Source organism: Esox lucius, chromosome 24 (genome assembly GCF_011004845.1).
Source record: "Esox lucius isolate fEsoLuc1 chromosome 24, fEsoLuc1.pri, whole genome shotgun sequence".
Lineage (NCBI taxonomy): Eukaryota > Metazoa > Chordata > Actinopteri > Esociformes > Esocidae > Esox > Esox lucius.
This window is the reverse complement of record NC_047592.1, coordinates 29612729-29636278: the sequence shown is the minus strand read 5'-3', so window position 1 is coordinate 29636278 and position 23550 is coordinate 29612729. Positions and strand designations below refer to the sequence as shown.

Genomic DNA, 23550 nt, shown 5'->3' with positions numbered 1-23550 from the left:
TTTAAATACTAGTTTATGTACACATTTAATGGCATAGTCAAGTGGGGCCCACATATCACATATTGGCATTAAAACCTTTTCTATAACGATGAATTCCATGTGTTCATGCTTCTAGAGCAACAATATCATCAATTTCAATGTCTTAAGAATTTCCATTCATTTGAGTTTGTTCTTGAATTGCTTGTCGTTTGGATGTGTACATTGACTGCTGTTGAGGACCTATTCACAATATTCGACCTAACTGGCATGTATGTTGTTGGTTTGCACTTGTGCGTTCCATGTATGAAATCTGGGTTAAAACTCATGATAGACTGTTGAATTCTATTCATTTACTTTCATTTGAAATGATAAAATTCCATTTGAATGCACTCTCTTTTGATCAAGGAAAAACACAGTTTCACCATCAATTCTTCAACTATGACTGATTGAATACAGGTTTATACACTTCTATGTAGCATCACCATGTCAGACTATCTTCATCCCTTGTAAGTGTTTTAAATACTAGTTTATGTACACATTTAATGGCATAGTCAAGTGGGGCCCACATATCACATATTGGCATTAAAACCTTTTCTATAACGATGAATTCCATGTGTTCATGCTTCTAGAGCAACAATATCATCAATTTCAATGTCTTAAGAATTTCCATTCATTTGAGTTTGTTCTTGAATTGCTTGTCGTTTGGATGTGTACATTGACTGCTGTTGAGGACCTATTCACAATATTCGACCTAACTGGCATGTATGTTGTTGGTTTGCACTTGTGCGTTCCATGTATGAAATCTGGGTTAAAACTCATGATAGACTGTTGAATTCTATTCATTTACTTTCATTTGAAATGATAAAATTCCATTTGAATGCACTCTCTTTTGATCAAGGAAAAACACAGTTTCACCATCAATTCTTCAACTATGACTGATTGAATACAGGTTTATACACTTCTATGTAGCATCACCATGTCAGACTATCTTCATCCCTTGTAAGTGTTTTAAATACTAGTTTATGTACACATTTAATGGCATAGTCAAGTGGGGCCCACATATCACATATTGGCATTAAAACCTTTTCTATAACGATGAATTCCATGTGTTCATGCTTCTAGAGCAACAATATCATCAATTTCAATGTCTTAAGAATTTCCATTCATTTGAGTTTGTTCTTGAATTGCTTGTCGTTTGGATGTGTACATTGACTGCTGTTGAGGACCTATTCACAATATTCGACCTAACTGGCATGTATGTTGTTGGTTTGCACTTGTGCGTTCCATGTATGAAATCTGGGTTAAAACTCATGATAGACTGTTGAATTCTATTCATTTACTTTCATTTGAAATGATAAAATTCCATTTGAATGCACTCTCTTTTGATCAAGGAAAAACACAGTTTCACCATCAATTCTTCAACTATGACTGATTGAATACAGGTTTATACACTTCTATGTAGCATCACCATGTCAGACTATCTTCATCCCTTGTAAGTGTTTTAAATACTAGTTTATGTACACATTTAATGGCATAGTCAAGTGGGGCCCACATATCACATATTGGCATTAAAACCTTTTCTATAACGATGAATTCCATGTGTTCATGCTTCTAGAGCAACAATATCATCAATTTCAATGTCTTAAGAATTTCCATTCATTTGAGTTTGTTCTTGAATTGCTTGTCGTTTGGATGTGTACATTGACTGCTGTTGAGGACCTATTCACAATATTCGACCTAACTGGCATGTATGATTGTTGGTTTGCACTTGTGCGTTCCATGTATGAAATCTGGGTTAAAACTCATGATAGACTGTTGAATTCTATTCATTTACTTTCATTTGAAATGATAAAATTCCATTTGAATGCACTCTCTTTTGATCAAGGAAAAACACAGTTTCACCATCAATTCTTCAACTATGACTGATTGAATACAGGTTTATACACTTCTATGTAGCATCACCATGTCAGACTATCTTCATCCCTTGTAAGTGTTTTAAATACTAGTTTATGTACACATTTAATGGCATAGTCAAGTGGGGCCCACAAATAACATATTGGCATTAAAACCTTTTCTATAACGATGAATTCCATGTGTTCATGCTTCTAGAGCAACAATATCATCAATTTCAATGTCTTAAGAATTTCCATTCATTTGAGTTTGTTCTTGAATTGCTTGTCGTTTGGATGTGTACATTGACTGCTGTTGAGGACCTATTCACAATATTCGACCTAACTGGCATGTATGTTGTTGGTTTGCACTTGTGCGTTCCATGTATGAAATCTGGGTTAAAACTCATGATAGACTGTTGAATTCTATTCATTTACTTTCATTTGAAATGATAAAATTCCATTTGAATGCACTCTCTTTTGATCAAGGAAAAACACAGTTTCACCATCAATTCTTCAACTATGACTGATTGAATACAGGTTTATACACTTCTATGTAGCATCACCATGTCAGACTATCTTCATCCCTTGTAAGTGTTTTAAATACTAGTTTATGTACACATTTAATGGCATAGTCAAGTGGGGCCCACATATCACATATTGGCATTAAAACCTTTTCTATAACGATGAATTCCATGTGTTCATGCTTCTAGAGCAACAATATCATCAATTTCAATGTCTTAAGAATTTCCATTCATTTGAGTTTGTTCTTGAATTGCTTGTCGTTTGGATGTGTACATTGACTGCTGTTGAGGACCTATTCACAATATTCGACCTAACTGGCATGTATTAGGTTTGCACTTGTGCGTTCCATGTATGAAATCTGGGTTAAAACTCATGATAGACTGTTGAATTCTATTCATTTACTTTCATTTGAAATGATAAAATTCCATTTGAATGCACTCTCTTTTGATCAAGGAAAAACACAGTTTCACCATCAATTCTTCAACTATGACTGATTGAATACAGGTTTATACACTTGTATGTAGCATCACCATGTCAGACTATCTTCATCCCTTGTAAGTGTTTTAAATACTAGTTTATGTACACATTTAATGGCATAGTCAAGTGGGGCCCACATATCACATATTGGCATTAAAACCTTTTCTATAACGATGAATTCCATGTTTTCATGCTTCTAGAGCAACAATATCATCAATTTCAATGTCTTAAGAATTTCCATTCATTTGAGTTTGTTCTTGAATTGCTTGTCGTTTGGATGTGTACATTGACTGCTGTTGAGGACCTATTCACAATATTCGACCTAACTGGCATGTATGATGTTAGTTTGCACTTGTGCGTTCCATGTATGAAATCTGGGTTAAAACTCATGATAGACTGTTGAATTCTATTCATTTACTTTCATTTGAAATGATAAAATTCCATTTGAATGCACTCTCTTTTGATCAAGGAAAAACACAGTTTCACCATCAATTCTTCAACTATGACTGATTGAATACAGGTTTATACACTTCTATGTAGCATCACCATGTCAGACTATCTTCATCCCTTGTAAGTGTTTTAAATACTAGTTTATGTACACATTTAATGGCATAGTCAAGTGGGGCCCACATATCACATATTGGCATTAAAACCTTTTCTATAACGATGAATTCCATGTGTTCATGCTTCTAGAGCAACAATATCATCAATTTCAATGTCTTAAGAATTTCCATTCATTTGAGTTTGTTCTTGAATTGCTTGTCGTTTGGATGTGTACCTTGACTGCTGTTGAGGACCTATTCACAATATTCGACCTAACTGGCATGTATGATGTTAGTTTGCACTTGTGCGTTCCATGTATGAAATCTGGGTTAAAACTCATGATAGACTGTTGAATTCTATTCATTTACTTTCATTTGAAATGATAAAATTCCATTTGAATGCACTCTCTTTTGATCAAGGAAAAACACAGTTTCACCATCAATTCTTCAACTATGACTGATTGAATACAGGTTTATACACTTGTATGTAGCATCACCATGTCAGACTATCTTCATCCCTTGTAAGTGTTTTAAATACTAGTTTATGTACACATTTAATGGCATAGTCAAGTGGGGCCCACATATCACATATTGGCATTAAAACCTTTTCTATAACGATGAATTCCATGTTTTCATGCTTCTAGAGCAACAATATCATCAATTTCAATGTCTTAAGAATTTCCATTCATTTGAGTTTGTTCTTGAATTGCTTGTCGTTTGGATGTGTACATTGACTGCTGTTGAGGACCTATTCACAATATTCGACCTAACTGGCATGTATGATTGTTAGTTTGCACTTGTGCGTTCCATGTATGAAATCTGGGTTAAAACTCATGATAGACTGTTGAATTCTATTCATTTACTTTCATTTGAAATGATAAAATTCCATTTGAATGCACTCTCTTTTGATCAAGGAAAAACACAGTTTCACCATCAATTCTTCAACTATGACTGATTGAATACAGGTTTATACACTTCTATGTAGCATCACCATGTCAGACTATCTTCATCCCTTGTAAGTGTTTTAAATACTAGTTTATGTACACATTTAATGGCATAGTCAAGTGGGGCCCACATATCACATATTGGCATTAAAACCTTTTCTATAACGATGAATTCCATGTGTTCATGCTTCTAGAGCAACAATATCATCAATTTCAATGTCTTAAGAATTTCCATTCATTTGAGTTTGTTCTTGAATTGCTTGTCGTTTGGATGTGTACATTGACTGCTGTTGAGGACCTATTGACAATATTCGACCTAACTGGCATGTATGATGTTAGTTTGCACTTGTGCGTTCCATGTATGAAATCTGGGTTAAAACTCATGATAGACTGTTGAATTCTATTCATTTACTTTCATTTGAAATGATAAAATTCCATTTGAATGCACTCTCTTTTGATCAAGGAAAAACACAGTTTCACCATCAATTCTTCAACTATGACTGATTGAATACAGGTTTATACACTTGTATGTAGCATCACCATGTCAGACTATCTTCATCCCTTGTAAGTGTTTTAAATACTAGTTTATGTACACATTTAATGGCATAGTCAAGTGGGGCCCACATATCACATATTGGCATTAAAACCTTTTCTATAACGATGAATTCCATGTGTTCATGCTTCTAGAGCAACAATATCATCAATTTCAATGTCTTAAGAATTTCCATTCATTTGAGTTTGTTCTTGAATTGCTTGTCGTTTGGATGTGTACATTGACTGCTGTTGAGGACCTATTCACAATATTCGACCTAACTGGCATGTATATGTTAGGTTTGCACTTGTGCGTTCCATGTATGAAATCTGGGTTAAAACTCATGATAGACTGTTGAATTCTATTCATTTACTTTCATTTGAAATGATAAAATTCCATTTGAATGCACTCTCTTTTGATCAAGGAAAAACACAGTTTCACCATCAATTCTTCAACTATGACTGATTGAATACAGGTTTATACACTTCTATGTAGCATCACCATGTCAGACTATCTTCATCCCTTGTAAGTGTTTTAAATACTAGTTTATGTACACATTTAATGGCATAGTCAAGTGGGGCCCACATATCACATATTGGCATTAAAACCTTTTCTATAACGATGAATTCCATGTTTCATGCTTCTAGAGCAACAATATCATCAATTTCAATGTCTTAAGAATTTCCATTCATTTGAGTTTGTTCTTGAATTGCTTGTCGTTTGGATGTGTACATTGACTGCTGTTGAGGACCTATTGACAATATTCGACCTAACTGGCATGTATGATGTTAGTTTGCACTTGTGCGTTCCATGTATGAAATCTGGGTTAAAACTCATGATAGACTGTTGAATTCTATTCATTTACTTTCATTTGAAATGATAAAATTCCATTTGAATGCACTCTCTTTTGATCAAGGAAAAACACAGTTTCACCATCAATTCTTCAACTATGACTGATTGAATACAGGTTTATACACTTCTATGTAGCATCACCATGTCAGACTATCTTCATCCCTTGTAAGTGTTTTAAATACTAGTTTATGTACACATTTAATGGCATAGTCAAGTGGGGCCCACATATCACATATTGGCATTAAAACCTTTTCTATAACGATGAATTCCATGTGTTCATGCTTCTAGAGCAACAATATCATCAATTTCAATGTCTTAAGAATTTCCATTCATTTGAGTTTGTTCTTGAATTGCTTGTCGTTTGGATGTGTACATTGACTGCTGTTGAGGACCTATTCACAATATTCGACCTAACTGGCATGTAATGTTGTTGGTTTGCACTTGTGCGTTCCATGTATGAAATCTGGGTTAAAACTCATGATAGACTGTTGAATTCTATTCATTTACTTTCATTTGAAATGATAAAATTCCATTTGAATGCACTCTCTTTTGATCAAGGAAAAACACAGTTTCACCATCAATTCTTCAACTATGACTGATTGAATACAGGTTTATACACTTCTATGTAGCATCACCATGTCAGACTATCTTCATCCCTTGTAAGTGTTTTAAATACTAGTTTATGTACACATTTAATGGCATAGTCAAGTGGGGCCCACATATCACATATTGGCATTAAAACCTTTTCTATAACGATGAATTCCATGTGTTCATGCTTCTAGAGCAACAATATCATCAATTTCAATGTCTTAAGAATTTCCATTCATTTGAGTTTGTTCTTGAATTGCTTGTCGTTTGGATGTGTACATTGACTGCTGTTGAGGACCTATTCACATTATTCGACTTAAATGGAATGTATGTTGTTGGAGAGCATTGTACCAATCTGGATTCTTAATGTGAACCTTTTCTTTACTACCTGAAGTAATACATCCTAATACAAGTTCCCTATTCCAGAGCAATGTAGCGACCAAATCCAGGACCTAATCCAAACCAGGATCCTAATCCTAATCCTAACCGTAATCCTAATCCTAACCATAATCCTAATCCGAATCCTAATCCTAACCATAATCCTAACCATAATCCTAATCCCAACCCTTACCTTAACCCTAACCCTAACCCTAACCCTAACCCAAAGACACATACCACTTTATTGATATAGTCAAAATCCTTACTATCCCTATAAATTCTTTTCTATTCACCATGGATGTAGAAAGTCTCTATACAAACATAGACATTAAGGAGGGCATCCAATCAATTAAAAATGTCTTTATGAAACATCCAAACATTAAAAGGCCTGATAAGGAATTGCTTCAATTATTAGACATACATTTATCTAGGAATGATTTTGAATTCGATAATAAATTCTATTTACAGATTAAAGGGACGGCCATGGGGAAGAAATTTGCCCCAGCCTATGCAAACATTTTCATGGCAGAGTGGGAGGCCTCTGCCTTAGCTACCTGTCCCAAACAACCTCTACAATACTATAGGTTCTTAGACGACATATGGGGGATCTGGACCTATTCGAGGGAGGACTTTGAGGAATTTATTAATACTTTAAACAATCACAATAAGTCTATTAAGGTCAAATCTACTTGGAGTGAGTCTTCAGTAGATTTTCTGGACACTACCACTTACAAAGGCCCTACATTCACTGATTCAGGTAAATTGGACATTAAAGTCTTCTTCAAAGAAACAGATACACATGCCCTGTTATTCCGGTCTAGTTTCCATCCGCAACATACATATTCAGGACTCTTAAAGTCACAACTACTCCGGTTCCATAGGATCTGTACAAGGTATGAGGACTTTAAGTGGGCCACCCAAATATTGTTCTCTGCTTTGTCCACTAGAGGCTACACTAGGACTATGTTTAGAAAGGCACTTAAATCTTTTAAACAAACTAAACCACAAGTATTAGATTCCATTTTACCGGTCATTACTACTTATTCACCCTACACAGTAAAACTTATGAGGGTGATTAAGTCACACTTTAATTCCTTTACAGAAAAATCCAACCACTTACCTGATCATAGGTTGATTGCAGCATACAGGCGCAACAAAAACCTACAAGACTCATTGGTAAAGGCCAAGCTGAAACCTTTATCTCCCCCCAAACAGGCTGGCAAAGGGGAATTCTTTAAGTATTCATTTTGGGCCACTAACCGCCATAGTGGGGAGGTTTTCAGGACACGGGCTAACACCAATGTACACACCAAAAACTGTGTGTATTTGATCAAGTGCAAACACTGCACTTTACAATATGTGGGGGAAACTGGTAACACTTTGTTGACTAGGTTTGCCCAACACAGGTACACCATTACTAAGAGAAGGGGCACTGGTACTCCCCTAGTACGACATTTTGGTACACAGGGCTGGTCCAATCTGGAGGCCACTGTCTTAGAGGCTAATTCAAGGTGGTCCAGGGCCCAGAGAAGGAGGGCTGAAAGGCTCTGGATTCACAGGCTTAGCACTACTCAACCGTTGGGTTTGAACGAGGGGTGAGGGTCCTGGGGTTGACCGCGGGTGCATAGTTTATGCACTGGTGCCTCGGCACCCACTCTATCTGTTTCCTAACCCTATTCCTAACCTAACCCTAACCTCCCACCGCGGCCAAATTTTAAAGGCTCACGGCCACACCTCCCTCAGCACGCCCGATCTCGTCTGATCTCGGAAGCTAAGCAAGGTCGGGCCCGGTTAGTACTTGGATGGGAGACCGCCTGGGAATACCAGGTGCTGTAAGCTTTTAAAACTTTTGACCTCTGTATACATTTCAGGGTCTCTTTCAACTGAATTCACAATACTGGAGTTCTCCTCTATACATCCATCCATCCATCTTCTTCCGCTTATCCGGGGCCGGGTCGCGGGGGCAGCAGTCTAAGCAGGGATGCCCAGACCTCCCTCTCCCCAGACACTTCCTCTAGCTCTTCCGGGGGGACACCGAGGCGTTCCCAGGCCAGCCGGGAGACATAGTCCCTCCAGCGTGTCCTAGGTCTTCCCCGGGGTCTCTTCCCGGTGGGACGGGACCGGAACACCTTCCCAGGAAGGCGTTCCGGAGGCATCCAAAACAGATGCCCAAGCCACCTCAGCTGACCCCTCTCGATGTGGAGGAGCAGCGGCTCTACTCTGAGCTCCTCCCGGGTGACCGAGCTTCTCACCCTATATCTAAGGGATCGCCCAGCCACCCTGCGGAGAAAGCTCATTTCGGCCGCCTGTATCCTGGATCTTGTCCTTTCGGTCATGACCCAAAGCTCATGACCATAGGTGAGAGTAGGAACGTAGATTGACTGGTAAATCGAGAGCTTCGCCTTGCGGCTCAGCTCTTTCTTCACCACGACAGACTGATACATCGACTGCATTACTGCAGAAGCTGCACCGATCCGTCTGTCAATCTCCCGTTCCATCCTTCCCTCACTCGTAAACAAGACCCCTAGATACTTAAACTCCTCCACTTGAGGCAGGCACTCTCCACCAACCTGAAGTGGGCAAGCCACCCTTTTCCGACTGAGGACCATGGCCTCGGATTTGGAGGTGCTGATTCTCATCCCCACCGCTTCACACTCGGCTGCAAACCGTCCCAGTGCATGCTGAAGGTCCTGGTTAGAAGGGGCCAACACGACAACATCATCCGCAAAGAGCAGAGATGAAATTGTGTGGTCCCCAAACCTGACACCCCCCGGCCCCTGGCTGCGCCTAGAAATTCTGTCCATAAAAATTACGAACAGAACCGGCGACAAAGGGCAGCCCTGCCAGAGTCCAACATGCACTGGGAACAAGTCTGACTTACTGCCGGCAATGCGGACCAAGCTCCTGCTTCGGTCGTACAGGGACCTGACAGCCCTTAGCAAAGGACCCAGGACCCCATATTCCCGAAGCACCCTCCACAAGATGCCACGAGGGACACAGTCGAATGCCTTCTCCAAATCCACAAAACACATGTGGATTGGTTGGGCAAACTCCCATGAACCCTCCAACACCCCGTAGAGGGTATAGAGCTGGTCCAGTGTTCCACGGCCCGGACGAAAACCACACTGTTCCTCCTGAATCCGAGGTTCTACTATCGGCCGTATTCTCCTCTCCAGAACCCTGGCATAGACTTTCCCGGGGAGGCTGAGAAGTGTGATCCCCCTATAGTTGGAACACACCCTCCGGTCCCCCTTCTTAAAAAGAGGGACCACCACCCCGGTCTGCCATCCCAGAGGCACTGTCCCCGACCGCCACGCGATGTTGCACAGGCGTGTCAACCAAGACAGCCCCACAACATCCAGAGACTTGAGGTACTCAGGGCGGATCTCATCCACCCCCGGTGCCTATCCACCGAGGAGTTTCTTGACCACCTCTGTGACTTCAGCCCGGGTGATGGACGAGTCCACCTCTGAGCCCTCATCCTCTGCTTCCTCAATGGAAGACGTGACAGCGGGATTGAGGAGATCCTCGAAGTACTCCTTCCACCGCCCAACGACATCCTCAGTTGAGGTCAACAGCTGCCCACCTCTACTGTAAACAGCGTTGGTAGGGCACTGTTTCCCTCTCCTGAGTCGCCGGATGGTTTGCCAGAATCTCTTCGAGGCCAGCCGATAGTCCTTCTCCATGGACTCACCGAACTCCTCCCAGGCCCGAGTTTTTGCCGCCGCAACCACCCGGGCTGCAGCCCGCTTGGCCTGCCGGTACCCGTCAGCTGCCTCAGGAGTCCCACAAGCAAACCAGGCCTGATAGGACTCCTTCTTCAGCTTGACGGCATCCCTTACTTCCGGTGTCCACCACCGGGTTCGGGGATTGCCGCCTCGACAGGCACCGGAGACCTTACGGCCACAGCTCCGAGCGGCCGCTTCGACAATGGCGGTGGAGAACATGGTCCACTCTGACTCAATATCTCCAGCCTCCCTCGGGATCCAGTCGAAGCTCTGCCGGAGGTGGGAGTTAAAGATCTCGCTGACAGGAGACTCGGCCAGACGTTCCCAGCAGACCCTTACAGTACGCTTGGGCCTGCCGAGTCTGTCCAGCTTCCTCCCCCGCCATCGGATCCAACTCACCACCAGGTGGTGATCAGTTGACAGCTCCGCCCCTCACTTCACCCGAGTGTCCAAGACATACGGCCGCAGGTCAGATGAGACGACAACAAAGTCGATCATGTTCCTCCCAATCACGCCCCTCCAGGTGTCACTGTCGTTGCCCACGTGGGCGAAGTCCCCCAGTAGAACGATAGAGTCCCCAGTCGGAGCACTTTCCAGCACCCCTCCCAGAGACTCCAAGAAGGTCGGGTACTCTGCACTGCCGTTCGGCCCATAGGCACAAACAACAGTGAGAGACCTCTCCCCGACCCGTAGGCGCAGGGAAACGACCCTCTCGTTCACCGGGGTAAACTCCAACACATGGCGGCAGAGCTGGGGAGCTATAAGCAAACCCACACCAGCCCGCCGCCTCTCACCATGGGCAACTCCAGAGTGGTGAAGAGTCCATCCTCTCTCAAGGAGTGTGGTTCCAGAGCCCAAGCCGTGCATAGAGGTGATCCCGACTACCTCTAATCGGAACCTCTCAACCTCACGCACTAACTCAGGCTCCTTCCCCGCCAGCGAGGTAACATTCCACGTCCCTAGAGCTAGTTTCCGTGTCCAGAGATCGGGTTGTCTAGGCCCCTGCCTTCGACTGCCGCCCGATCCACTTCGCACCGGCCCCTTATGGTCCCTCCCGTGGGTGGTGAGCCCACGGGAAGGCGGCCCCACGTCGCCTGTTCGGGCTGAGCCCGGCCGGGCCCCATGGGGAAAGGCCCGGCCACCAGGCGCTCGCTTACGAGCCCCAACCCCGGGCCTGGCTCCAGGGTGGGGCCCCGGCTGCGCCATACCGGGCGACGTCACGGAACTCAAAGTCTTTATCATCATTAAGGGGGTTTTGAACCGCTCTTAGTCTGACCCGTCGCCTAAGACCTGTTTGCCTTGGGAGACCCTACCAGGGGCATATAGCCCCAGACAACATAGCTCCTAGGGTCACTCGGGTACTCAAACCCCTCCACCGCGTTAAGGTGGCAGTTCATGGAGGGGTCCTCTATACATGGTTTACATATTACATTGTTTATAGAGATGAAATATACAATTACTACAAGTTTATACTCTGTGATATCTGTTTAAGGCTTTTTCTGAGTAAGTTCTGAAAGATTATATGGAGACTGCTTATACTTGGTCATATCCTTGTAATTCATTCATTATTTTCCCACATGCTGTGGTCTGGCCTGTGTGCTTAACCTTAACCTTGGGCCCCTTATCAAACCCTAACCATCCCCTGCCCTTACCTAACCTTAACCTTCCCCCCCATAACTCACCTTAACCTTCCTGGGGCACACACTGAGGGAATGGGCAGTCACTAATTTAACCTGGCCCTAAGCCCTAACCCTACCCTTAACCCAGTGGGCACCATATCTAACCCTAACTTGCTCCTGCCCTTACCTAACCTTAACCGTCCCCCCCATGCCTCACCTTAACCTTTCCGGGGCACGCACAGAGAGAAGTGGCAGTCACCAATTTAACCTGGCCCTAAGCCCTAACCCTAACCTTAAGCCAGTGGGCCCCATATCTAACCCTAACCGTTCCCCCCATACCTCACCTTAACCTTCCTAGGGAGGAAGGAGCAGCCCTCAACACAACCCTGCCCTAAGCCTTAACCCTAACCCAGTTATCCCCATATCTAACCCTAACCCCTAGCTCAGACTGAACCCTAGAGCCTTTGACCCTGACTCACAACCCTACTAGGGAAGTTATTAGGCCCACCTGGGCACCATATATGGGGTACTACTGTTTTCTTTCTTTTTTTAAATGTTTTTTTATTATTTTATTACATGTTTTTAGGTTTATATACCTTTGATATTTGTTAATTTATCATTTTCTTTTGGGACTGGGGATGCTGGGATTTAAAACTGTTATTATTTTAATTTAACCTGAATGTGCACTACTTACCTATAAGATGTGACTTGACCCGATAGTTTGTGGGGATTGGCCAATTTTCAAATTTCAAATGACAAGTGCATTATGCATCATACGAGGGCCAATGAGGCGAGACCACCCCAGGGTATATGCTGTATCCATTGGCAGTTAGCCTGCACTCTCTATCTCGCACCTACCTGAGATACTTACCTTTATAGCCTGATGAAGACCATGCTAACAACACAATTCAGGTCCTGATCCAGCTGGGAACAGAGGACTGGGCTCGTAATTTTGACGTTGCCTCAACATGGGCTAGAAAGCAATTCGGCCGCAGGTTAAGGAAGACAACCCTAGACCAGGTGAGGGACATGTTATTACAGAAAGTGACCAACCCAACCGACGCACGCCCTACCACACAACCGGAGCCTGAGGGACAGAGAGAGGGGATGACACCACCAGCCACACCTGCTGTACCTGCCTCCTTCAGAGAACGCAACCAGCAGGTCATCACAGTGGAAGTACATCCTCCAGGCAGGCAACAGTCTATCTTGACACCACCCAGTCTCCCTCCAACTCCCACCGGATCTCAACATGTGGGGCGCGGTACAATGACGGTCCTCTCCTTGGACTACCCACCGCTGAGATGCCTGAACCGCCATGCTGAGGGTGGTCTCCTTCCTCCGCCTCCTCTCTTCCTCTCTCCTCTCCCACTCCTCCAACCATCTCTCCCTCTGCCCCCCCTCCCTCTAATCTATCCTCACCACAGGTACAGAGGGAGCCGAGGACATGCAGGAAAACCAGAGGAGTGATTCAAAAGGCCCACCCTCCCACAGAGAAAGGGGTCACAACACGGTCCTTTATCCCCCCTACTCTGCCCACTCCTCTGGAACAATATAACTCCTCAGACAACACTACGGATGAGGACTCTGACCCCCCTGCTCCTCCTGTTACACGGCGGTGTAGGTCTACTATTCACCCCCTCTGCCTTCCACTCACACCACAAAGGAAGACGCCGAGGGTAAAACCAAAGACTGCCAACCTCATTCTCACCCCAAAAGTCAGGATATCGGGGTCAACACTCAAGACTGTAATTTAAACATGTAAGCCCCTTAAACCCTGATAATAATGCGGGGAATAAGAATAGTCTTAATGTATTTATGTTTGTTGCCCCTACAGGGACACAGCTCTCTCTATTGCACAAAGACCACTAAGCCCAAATGAGGGGTGAGGACCTGGGGATGCTCCACGGAACTGAGTTAATGCGTTGGTGGGTCACAGCCTCTAGCAAACCCACCCCCCTTATACTCACCTAACCCTAACCCTATACTCTGTGATATCTGTTTAAGGCTTTTTCTGAGTAAGTGCTGAAAGAATATATGGAGACTGCTTATACTTTGTCATATCCTGGTAATTCATTTATTATTTTCCCACACACTGTGGTCTGACCTGTGTGCCTAATCTTAACCTCGGGCCCCATATCAAACCTTAACCATCCCCTGCCCTTACCTAACCTTAACTGTCCCCCCCGTGCCTCACCTTAACCCTCCTGGGGCACAAACAGAGGGAATGGGCAATCACTAATCTAACCTGGCCCGAAACCATAACCCTAACCTTAACCCAGAGGGCCCCATATCTAACCCTAACCAACTCCTGCCCTTACCTAACCTTAACCGTCCTCCCCATACCTCACCTTAACCCTTCTAGGAAACGCACAGAGGAGAAGGGCAGTTACTAATTTAACCTGGCCCTAAGCCCTAACCCTAACCTTAACCCCATATCTAACCCTAACCGTCCCCCCTATACCTCACCTTAACCCTCCCAGGGAGGGAGGAGCAGCCCTGAATACAACCCTGCCCTAGGCCTTAACCCTAACCCAGTTAACTCCATATCTAACCCTAACCTCTAGCTCAGACTGAACCCTAGAACCCTTGACCCTGACCCACAACCCTACTAGGGAAACTATTAGGCCCACTTGGGCACCATATATGGGGTACTTCTGTTTTCTTTCAATTTCTCTTATTATTTCTTTATTAGTTTTTTATTGTTTTATTATATTCTTTTAGATTTCATATCCTATGGACTTATGGATAAGACTGGGTATTATACCTTTATTATTTATTTATTAATTTAACAATTTTTGTATGGGACTGGGGACACTGGGATTTAAAACTGTTATTTTTTTAATTTAACCTGTATATATAATACATACCTATAAGATGTGATTTGACCCGATAGTTTGTGGGGATTGGCCAATTTTCAAATTTCAAATGACAAGTGCATTGTGCATCATATGAGGACCAATGAGGTGAGACCACACCAGGGTATATGCTGTGTCCATTGGCAGTTAGCCGGCACTCTCCATCTCGCACCTACCTGAGATACTTATCTTATAGCCTGATGAAGACCACGAAACGTTGCTTTCTTTTGTAAACACCTATTGAAGAATTAAAAATAAAGAAAAGAATCAGATCATCACAGAGTTTTTTTCGCTTTTATTTGAATCTATTAAAAGTGAGTTTAACAATCCGATTATTGCAACGCGCCCACCATGGCTAGCTGGCGAAGGGAATACCCGGACTACCAACACTCCTATATGGCAGACAACTTAACGCGGCGCAGACCCTTGTACTCTCCGAGGAGACAGGTAAAGAGGAACCACCATGACCATCCCCACAACTATGGGGAACGCAGCTACGCGCAAGTGGTACGGGAGGGACGCCCGCGCACCGCCAGACCTCCCGTTAGCCAAGTAGCGCCACGGAGCTTCGCCAGGGCTCAACGAACGCACAGCTACTACGAACCCCGCCGGGAGGAGAACCACCCCTACACCCAACCGAGAAGGGGTCCCAGCCATCACCGTCCAGGACGTCAACCAGCCCCCGCTGCTCCTAGGATACGTCAACCACAACGGGGACGACAGGGACCGGCGAGGAGAACCTCACCACCTAGCAAACCTACGGTAGATGAGGCTAATTTTACCCTTAAAACTAGGGCCATATTCAGACTGATAAAAGCCACGCACCATTTGGCTAACGTAACGGCGGACCAGCCGCCCGCCTCTATTACTAAGATGATGACTAATCTGGCTACTTCCATAAAACCTGCTGCCCCTACGGCGTTAACACTATCCCTCATCCAGGGAAACGCAATGAATTGGTCCCACACTACGCTCATTATTCTGAGGGACCACTATAAGGAGGACATTGAACAATATTACGCAGGTTTTAATTCAATTGGAGGCTTGGGACTGGTCCCACAATTTAGACATTGCCTCAAAAAGGGCAAAAAAACAGTTTGGCCGTAGGCTCAGGACGACCACCCTGAACCAAGTAAGGGAGACCCTCCAACAGAAGGTGGTCAGCCCGACCACCACTCACCCTACTACACAGCCAGAACCAGAGGCACAGGGAGCAGAGGTGACTCCACCACCGATCAGGGACCCCACCCCACAGCCAACTGCCACAGCACTACAGAGACCCCTCCCAGTTCCGGCTGCCTCCCAACAGGTGGAGAAGGGCACAATGACGGTCCCCGCATCAGACTGGTCACCTGTGGGGCACCAAGACCGCCAACGGGAAGAGGACACCCCCCTACCATCTCCCTCCTCTCTCCTCCCAATCATCTCTTTCCCCGCCCGCTCTGCTTCTGTCCTATCCCTCTCACAGGCACCTAAGGAGCAGAGAACCAGGAGGGTCAACATGACGATCACCCCCCTGCGAGGCCCCTGTGTAGCAACGGGAGAATGCACAATTCAGACATCAGATGAAGAATCTGACGAGGAGGAGACACGGCCGGTCACCCTAGTCCCGGACACAGCTCCCCCCTCCCCTCAAGACTTACCACTGGTGGAGCTACACTCGCATCACCCCCCCATTCTCCCCACACCACCCCAGACTGTGACAGCGGCCCAGACCAGTCTCTCTTTCAGTAGGCCGGCTATGATCTCCACCCTGGTGACCAGGAGGCCCTTCCGACACCTCAACACCTTGAACAAAATAAAGGACTGGAGAATCCACCACAAAAAAAAGACAATCATCATGGGGGACTCGAACGTCTACAGGATGCCCCCCTTCACCCACCAGTACTAACAGTACTAACTAATCAAATCTCTCATCCAAGTACTAACCGGGCCCGACCCTGCTTAGCTTCCGAGATCAGACGAGATCGGGCGTGCTCAGGGAGGTGTGGCCGTAAGCCTATTGACAGTTTGAATTTGGGCCTTTTATAGAGTGTGTGGACATGTCCTAAAAGAATGATTGACAGGATTTTTTTCACAAATTAATTGACCCCAATCAAAAAGGCTTACAGCACCTGGTATTCCCAGGCGGTCTCCCATCCAAGTACTAACCGGGCCCGACCCTGCTTAGCTTCCGAGATCAGACGAGATCGGGCGTGCTCAGGGAGGTGTGGCCGTAAGCCTATTGACAGTTTGAATTTGGGCCTTTTATAGAGTGTGTGGACATGTCCTAAAAGAATGATTGACAGGATTTATTTCACAATATTAATTGACCCCAATCAAAAAGGCTTACAGCACCTGGTATTCCCAGGCGGTCTCCCATCCAAGTACTAACCGGGCCCGACCCTGCTTAGCTTCCGAGATCAGACGAGATCGGGCGTGCTCAGGGAGGTGTGGCCGTAAGCCTATTGACAGTTTGAATTTGGGCCTTTTATAGAGTGTGTGGACATGTCCTAAAAGAATGATTGACAGGATTTATTTCACATATTAATTGACCCCAATCAAAAAGGCTTACAGCACCTGGTATTCCCAGGCGGTCTCCCATCCAAGTACTAACCGGGCCCGACCCTGCTTAGCTTCCGAGATCGGGCGTGCTTTTTTTTTTTTATCTTTTATTATCAATAAATACAATGTACAATATTTACAACATCGTATACAGCAGTACTGGAAGGATCACATCAAACAACCAACATAAACCCCGCCCACCCCTCTATCCAATATAAATTAACAAAAACAAACACCTCCATGAAAAAGCAATGAAACCATTCATTTCCACCTTCAAAAATTATAAAGCAGAACCCCATCCTCCCCTCTTGATATCAAACTGGCCCCTTCGCACACAGCACCTTCAAAATCAAACAAATTACATTTATTCAACATTCTTACATGTGCCTTGAACAGAGATAGAAATATGCCCCACACCTCCATCTTCTTCTTCTCAAAGAATGCATAATTCCTCCTGCAATAAATAGCATATCTCACAAAACTCATTACAACATTTAGCAATCCCACATTCACCCCACCACATTTCCCAGATACACCAAATAAAACCAATTCCTCCCACTCAACCATCCCCAAAAATTCAACATTCCAATTTCTCCACACCATCCCTTTAACTTTATGAAAATACCCCCTCAACTCAGGACACTTAACAAACAGATGTAACAAATCTTCCGGCAATAGGCCACATACATCACACTCCCTGAAAATGTCATGATTAAACTGATGCATTACAACTTTTGTGTAAATCCTATTATGCCTAATCTTAAAATCAGTACTCTCACACTCTGTCCGATTCCCAGGCACATACAGGTTTTTCCAAATTACCCCAACCTCCTTTTCCGGAAACACCCGTCTCCACATCTCCTCGGCTGCAGGCCTGGCAGTCACCAACAACAGAGTGTACATTTGTTTCGTCTTGACACTTGAAAACGATACAGACTTGTCACCATTCCCAACACAAAGATTTGGAAAAACATAAAAATCCTCCCCCACACCATCCTCATTCACAATTACGACCCAGTCCTCTGGTAAACTAGTCTTCACCTTATTAAACAAATTCACAACAGTATCACCCCCAATATTGTCAGTCAAATCACCCACAATGTCCACAATTGCCTGATCCCTCAAAAAACCTGGTATCACCTCATAAGCAAAGTCTTTTACCATTCTCAGTCCTGCTCTCATAAACAATGAGCTATATAGCATCTTCCCCAAACATAAAACTTTCGGGTTCAGAAACACAGGCTGATTCATCACTAAATCTTTATGATCACACTTAAAGGAAATAAAAGAGAGAAACTCCCCCCAGGCTCTAAAAACTTCAGCATAAAAGGCAGGTATCTGATCATACATTGGCCTTTTCCACACCATTAAAAGACCACTTTCCTTGCAGCCGCCACAGTCATACAGATACTGTTTAAAGAATTCCCTCCATCCACACCCTCCCATCCCATATAAATATTTTTGCACTACCTTAATTCTAAACGCTTTCCTTTTGACATCCACATCGACCAACTTAAGACCTCCATCGTCATAACCAGCAGCCAGAGTGGCCCTCGCTATCCTTGCCCCCTTCCCTCTCCACAAGAAGTCAGATGTTAACACACGTATTTCTCCCAAAACCCAATCCGGCATCTCAATTACACCCAAGACATACATACATTTTGACATAATCAATGAGTTCACCACCACCACTCTCCCCTTTAAAGTAAGCGTTCTCAATTTCCAAAACGACAATGTCTGTTTCATCTTGTTGAGCACACCCGCCCATGTCCTTGCCGCAGCTTCTCTTTCGTCTACCCCTATAATCAACCCAAGCACTTTCACATAACCCTCCGCCCTTTTAAACAAATATTCTCCCCCCCTGTCGACAACCCCACCAACATACAACACCTCTGACTTCTCCACATTAACTTTAGCACCAGATGCCTTCCCAAATAATTCAAAACACTCCATAATCCTACGTATACTTCCCTCATCCTTCACAGTGCAAGTAATGTCATCTGCATACTCCTGTACCACACTGACGCCCCCTCCTGGCAATGAAACACCTTTTATTCTTGTGTCAGCCTTCAAAAGTGCTGCCAATGGCTCAACAGACAGACAAAATAAAGCAGCAGACAATGGGCACCCTTGTCTTACTGACCTTTCTAATGGGAAGACATCAGTAAGCAATCCATTACACTTAACCCGGCTCACCGCAGAGCCATACAAAAGTGAAATCCAGCCCACCAAACGATAACCAAAACCAAAAATACGAAGTGTTTGCAATAAAAATGAATGTTCCACCCTGTCAAAAGCTTTACTCAAATCCAGGTTAAGCACTATACCACCCCCAACAACCATATGACGGACAACATCCCTTATAGTACAGGTGATGTCCGCAATATCCCTACCAGGCACACCATATGCCTGTGTTTCAGAGACAATGCTCCCTAAAACCTTATTAATACGGTTAGCCAAGACCTTGGTTAAAATCTTATAATCTGTATTCAACAAACTCAACGGTCTATAATTTTCCAGCTTCTCTCTACTCCCTTTGTTCTTATACAAAATAGTTACTAAACCTGTAGCCAATGACTCTGGAACCATTTGTGACTGTTCCATGAACCTAAAAACATCCAACAACACAGGTGCCAAAATATCTATAAACTTTTGATAAAACTCACTAGTCAACCCATCTGAACCCGGACTCTTATTCTTATTACAGGTCAAGATGGCCCCCTTTATCTCCTCAACTGTCAATTCTGCATCACACATTTCCTGATCCGTAAGAGACAACCTAGCATCAATAAAACCTAACACCTCCTCACTACAGCCCTGATCACAACCCTCCTTTACATATAACCCACGATAAAAGCTCTCCACCGCATCTAGAACCCCCACCAAATCAGTGACACGCCCCCCTTCCTCATTTACCAGAGCCTCAATATAAGCTCTACCCTGCCGTCTCTTTTCTAAACCCAAGAAAAACCCAGTGCTCCTTTCTCCTTCCAAAGCATATTGCACACGACTCCTCACAACTGCCCCCATACATTCACGTTTTTCAAAATCACGCACAGCAGCTTGAGCCGCTACAAAGCCCACCACATCATACCCCATTTTTTCCACCTTTTCTAGCTCAATATTCAGCCGTTTATACAATCCATCCCGCTCCCTCCTTAAAGCATAATTCCTCCTTTTTGCATAATTAATACTCAGTCCCTTAATTTCCAATTTTAACCCTTCCCACCATAAGCCAATATTAACCCGCTTACTATCACTCTCCATTCCCTTTTTTATACAATCAGAGATCATATCTACATATGCCTCTTCTTCCAACAACCCAGCATTCAAACACCACAGACCCCCTCCTCTAGTAGGCACCCTAGGACCCAACAAAAAACCTAGAGCGGCATGATCACTCAGAAAATTAAAATCATACCTAATCTCATGAATATATTGCACCACAGTCTCTACTGACAAACAATAATCAATGCGGCTCTGCTTAAGATCATTTAAAACTACCTGCCTCCTAGAGAACGCTCTCACCCCTGGATACATACCCCGCCACACATCAATCAAACCTCGTTTCTTCATGACCCCTAATATAACTCCTCTAGACTTATCTGGTCGTAACAATGCACTCCTCTGTGTGTCCAGTTTGGTCAGCCGGACATTGAAATCCCCCAATAAAAGACAATTACCCCTACAGTGTTGTTCAAGAGACCCAAAAAACACAGCTCGATCAACCTCATCATTTGGTGCATATACATTCAATAAAGTGTATTCTACACCTAAAAGATCAAATTTAATAATTAGAAGCCTCCCCTCCTCATCCGAATACACTTGTCTAACATTCTGCACCCCATCCCTCTTAATCAAAATAGCAACCCCACATGACCTCTTCCCGCCATTATTATAATACATCAAATCTGTCCACCTCTTCCTCACTCCATCCATCATATTCTCAGTCCAATGTGTCTCTTGAAGGCATAAAATATCAGACTTAAACAGACTCACAGTCTGCTCAAATCTGTCCAATCCTCTTAAGCCATTCATGTTGACAGACAAAACACTCACCATGATTGTGAAGAAGCCGGAAATGATGGCCATCATCTTGACTTTTTCTTCATCTTCACCATTATCTGCCTCCTTTTCTTCATTCCTTGCCTCACTCTCTGCACTTCTCCAGATGACACATCCCCCACGGAATCCTTCCTCTTCGTAGAGTCGCCCTTCACTCCCATATCCTCAGGACTAGTACCAGGGCAAGAATCCTCTCGAATAGCACCACCAACACCTGCAGACAGACCCAAAAACAACCCCCCCCCCTCACCCACCGGCACATTCCCATCCACAAGAACACCATCCAAGCCCTCCACAACCCGGCTAGGCCCAGCACCATCTCCATCCACCGCATCCAGTTCACCGCCCTCTTCCCCTTCCTGGTCATCTCGATCCACACCTTCCATTCCATCCTCCTTCTCCACTTCTTCGTTCTCCACCTCCTCCACGCTTTCTTCAGAATCCCCCTCTTCATTCTCCACTTCATCCTCCTCCACCACACAATGCTCAACGTCAACTCCTCCTGGAGGTCCAGTACAAGTGCAATGAACCCCCCTCCCCCCACATTCGTGGCAAGGTCTTATTGCTTTCCCGACACACTCCCTTGCATAATGGCCCTGGTCCCCGCACCTCAGGCACAAAAAATCAGGACACTCCCGGACAACGTGTCCAGGCTGCATACATACACGGCACACCTTCACTTGTCGGTCATGTAACACACGAAAATATTCTGTCCCCTCCATTGTCTCAAATTTTGTAGAATATGGGAGAGACCGCACCTTGTCCGTAAACCGGACTCTGCAAAAACGGGTGCCATCTGCAATATCCGTATCAGGCCAATTTCGTCTCTTAATAGGGGAAACCGCCGACACTCCCCAACCATGTAGCTTGGCCAAAATGAGGTCATCACCAATGTAAACAGGCAGATTCATGAATGACACTATCATTTCATCTGATGTAATATCCCTTGCCATGACTCTACACGATTTTATCTTCAGGCCATCCAAAAGTCTCTCCTTCCCATGAACATGTGACATTGTGACTTCATACTTCTGATTGCCTTTAAACCTACATCCAATCACTGTGCCACACGCCTCCTTTATCCCACGTAACAACTCCATAATTGATAATTTCTCGTCCCCTGTTATATCCACAGCCACAGTGCAGGCCTTATCATAGGACTTCACCTCTTTCGGGCGTCGTCCAGGGGCTGATCTTCCACATTCCATATCCGTCATCAATATCCTTGCAGAAGTCAGGTCAGCCATTCAAATCCGTCCAGGAAACAAAGGAAAAGGAACCTGAACAGTCCCCCAAACGGCCTAAGCCGCCGGGGCACAAAACTATATTAATCCCAAAGTTCCTTCAAACCTCAGAAAAAAGATAGAAAAAAAAACCCAGGGAAAAAGAACTCCCAAACAGAAACAACTCTCAACCAACAGTTAGCAGCACAAGCTAGCACAGGCCTCTCTCAAACACGGGCGTGCTCAGGGAGGTGTGGCCATAAGCCTATTGACAGTTTGAATTTGGGCCTTTTATAGAGTGTGTGGACATGTCCTAAAAGAATGATTGACTCCTTTTTTTCCAAAATGTATTGACCTCAATCAAAAAGGCTTACAGCACCTGGTATTCCCAGGCGGTCTGCCATCCAAGTACTAACCTGGCCCGACCCTGCTTAGCTTCCGAGATCAGACGAGATCGGGCGTGCTCAGGGAGGTGTGGCCGTAAGCCTATTGGCAGTTTGAATTTGGGCCTTTTATAGAGTGTGTGGACATGTCCTAAAAGAATGATTGACAGGAGTTTTTTCCAAAATTAATTGACCCCAATCAAAAAGGCTTACGGCACCTGGTATTCCCAGGCGGTCTCCCATCCAAGTACTAACCGGGCCCGACCCTGCTTAGCTTCCGAGATCAGATGAGATCGGGCGTGCTCAGGGAGGTGTGGCCGTAAGCCTATTGACAGTTTGAATTTGGGCCTTTTATAGAGTGTGTGGACATGTCCTAAAAGAATGATTGACTCCTTTTTTTCCAAACTTAATTGACCTCAATCAA

General features: G+C 44.4%; 5 non-coding genes across 5 annotated transcripts; 1 reads left to right on the top strand and 4 right to left on the bottom strand.

Moving 5' to 3' along the window:
- The first annotated feature begins 8426 nt into the window (after window positions 1-8426).
- On the top strand, window positions 8427-8545 carry LOC117594004. Its single transcript, XR_004575452.1, has one exon. It is a non-coding gene; the product is annotated as a 5S ribosomal RNA (ribosomal RNA).
- An 8468-nt stretch (window positions 8546-17013) lies between these two features.
- LOC117594006 lies at window positions 17014-17132 on the bottom strand. The gene has a single exon (XR_004575455.1). It is a non-coding gene; the product is annotated as a 5S ribosomal RNA (ribosomal RNA).
- Window positions 17133-17236: 104 nt separating this feature from the next.
- LOC117594005 lies at window positions 17237-17355 on the bottom strand. Its single transcript, XR_004575454.1, has one exon. It is a non-coding gene; the product is annotated as a 5S ribosomal RNA (ribosomal RNA).
- Window positions 17356-23110: 5755 nt separating this feature from the next.
- Window positions 23111-23229, bottom strand: LOC114837622. Its single transcript, XR_003781052.2, has one exon. It is a non-coding gene; the product is annotated as a 5S ribosomal RNA (ribosomal RNA).
- A 103-nt stretch (window positions 23230-23332) lies between these two features.
- Window positions 23333-23451, bottom strand: LOC114837651. The gene has a single exon (XR_003781068.2). It is a non-coding gene; the product is annotated as a 5S ribosomal RNA (ribosomal RNA).
- Window positions 23452-23550: the final 99 nt, after the last annotated feature.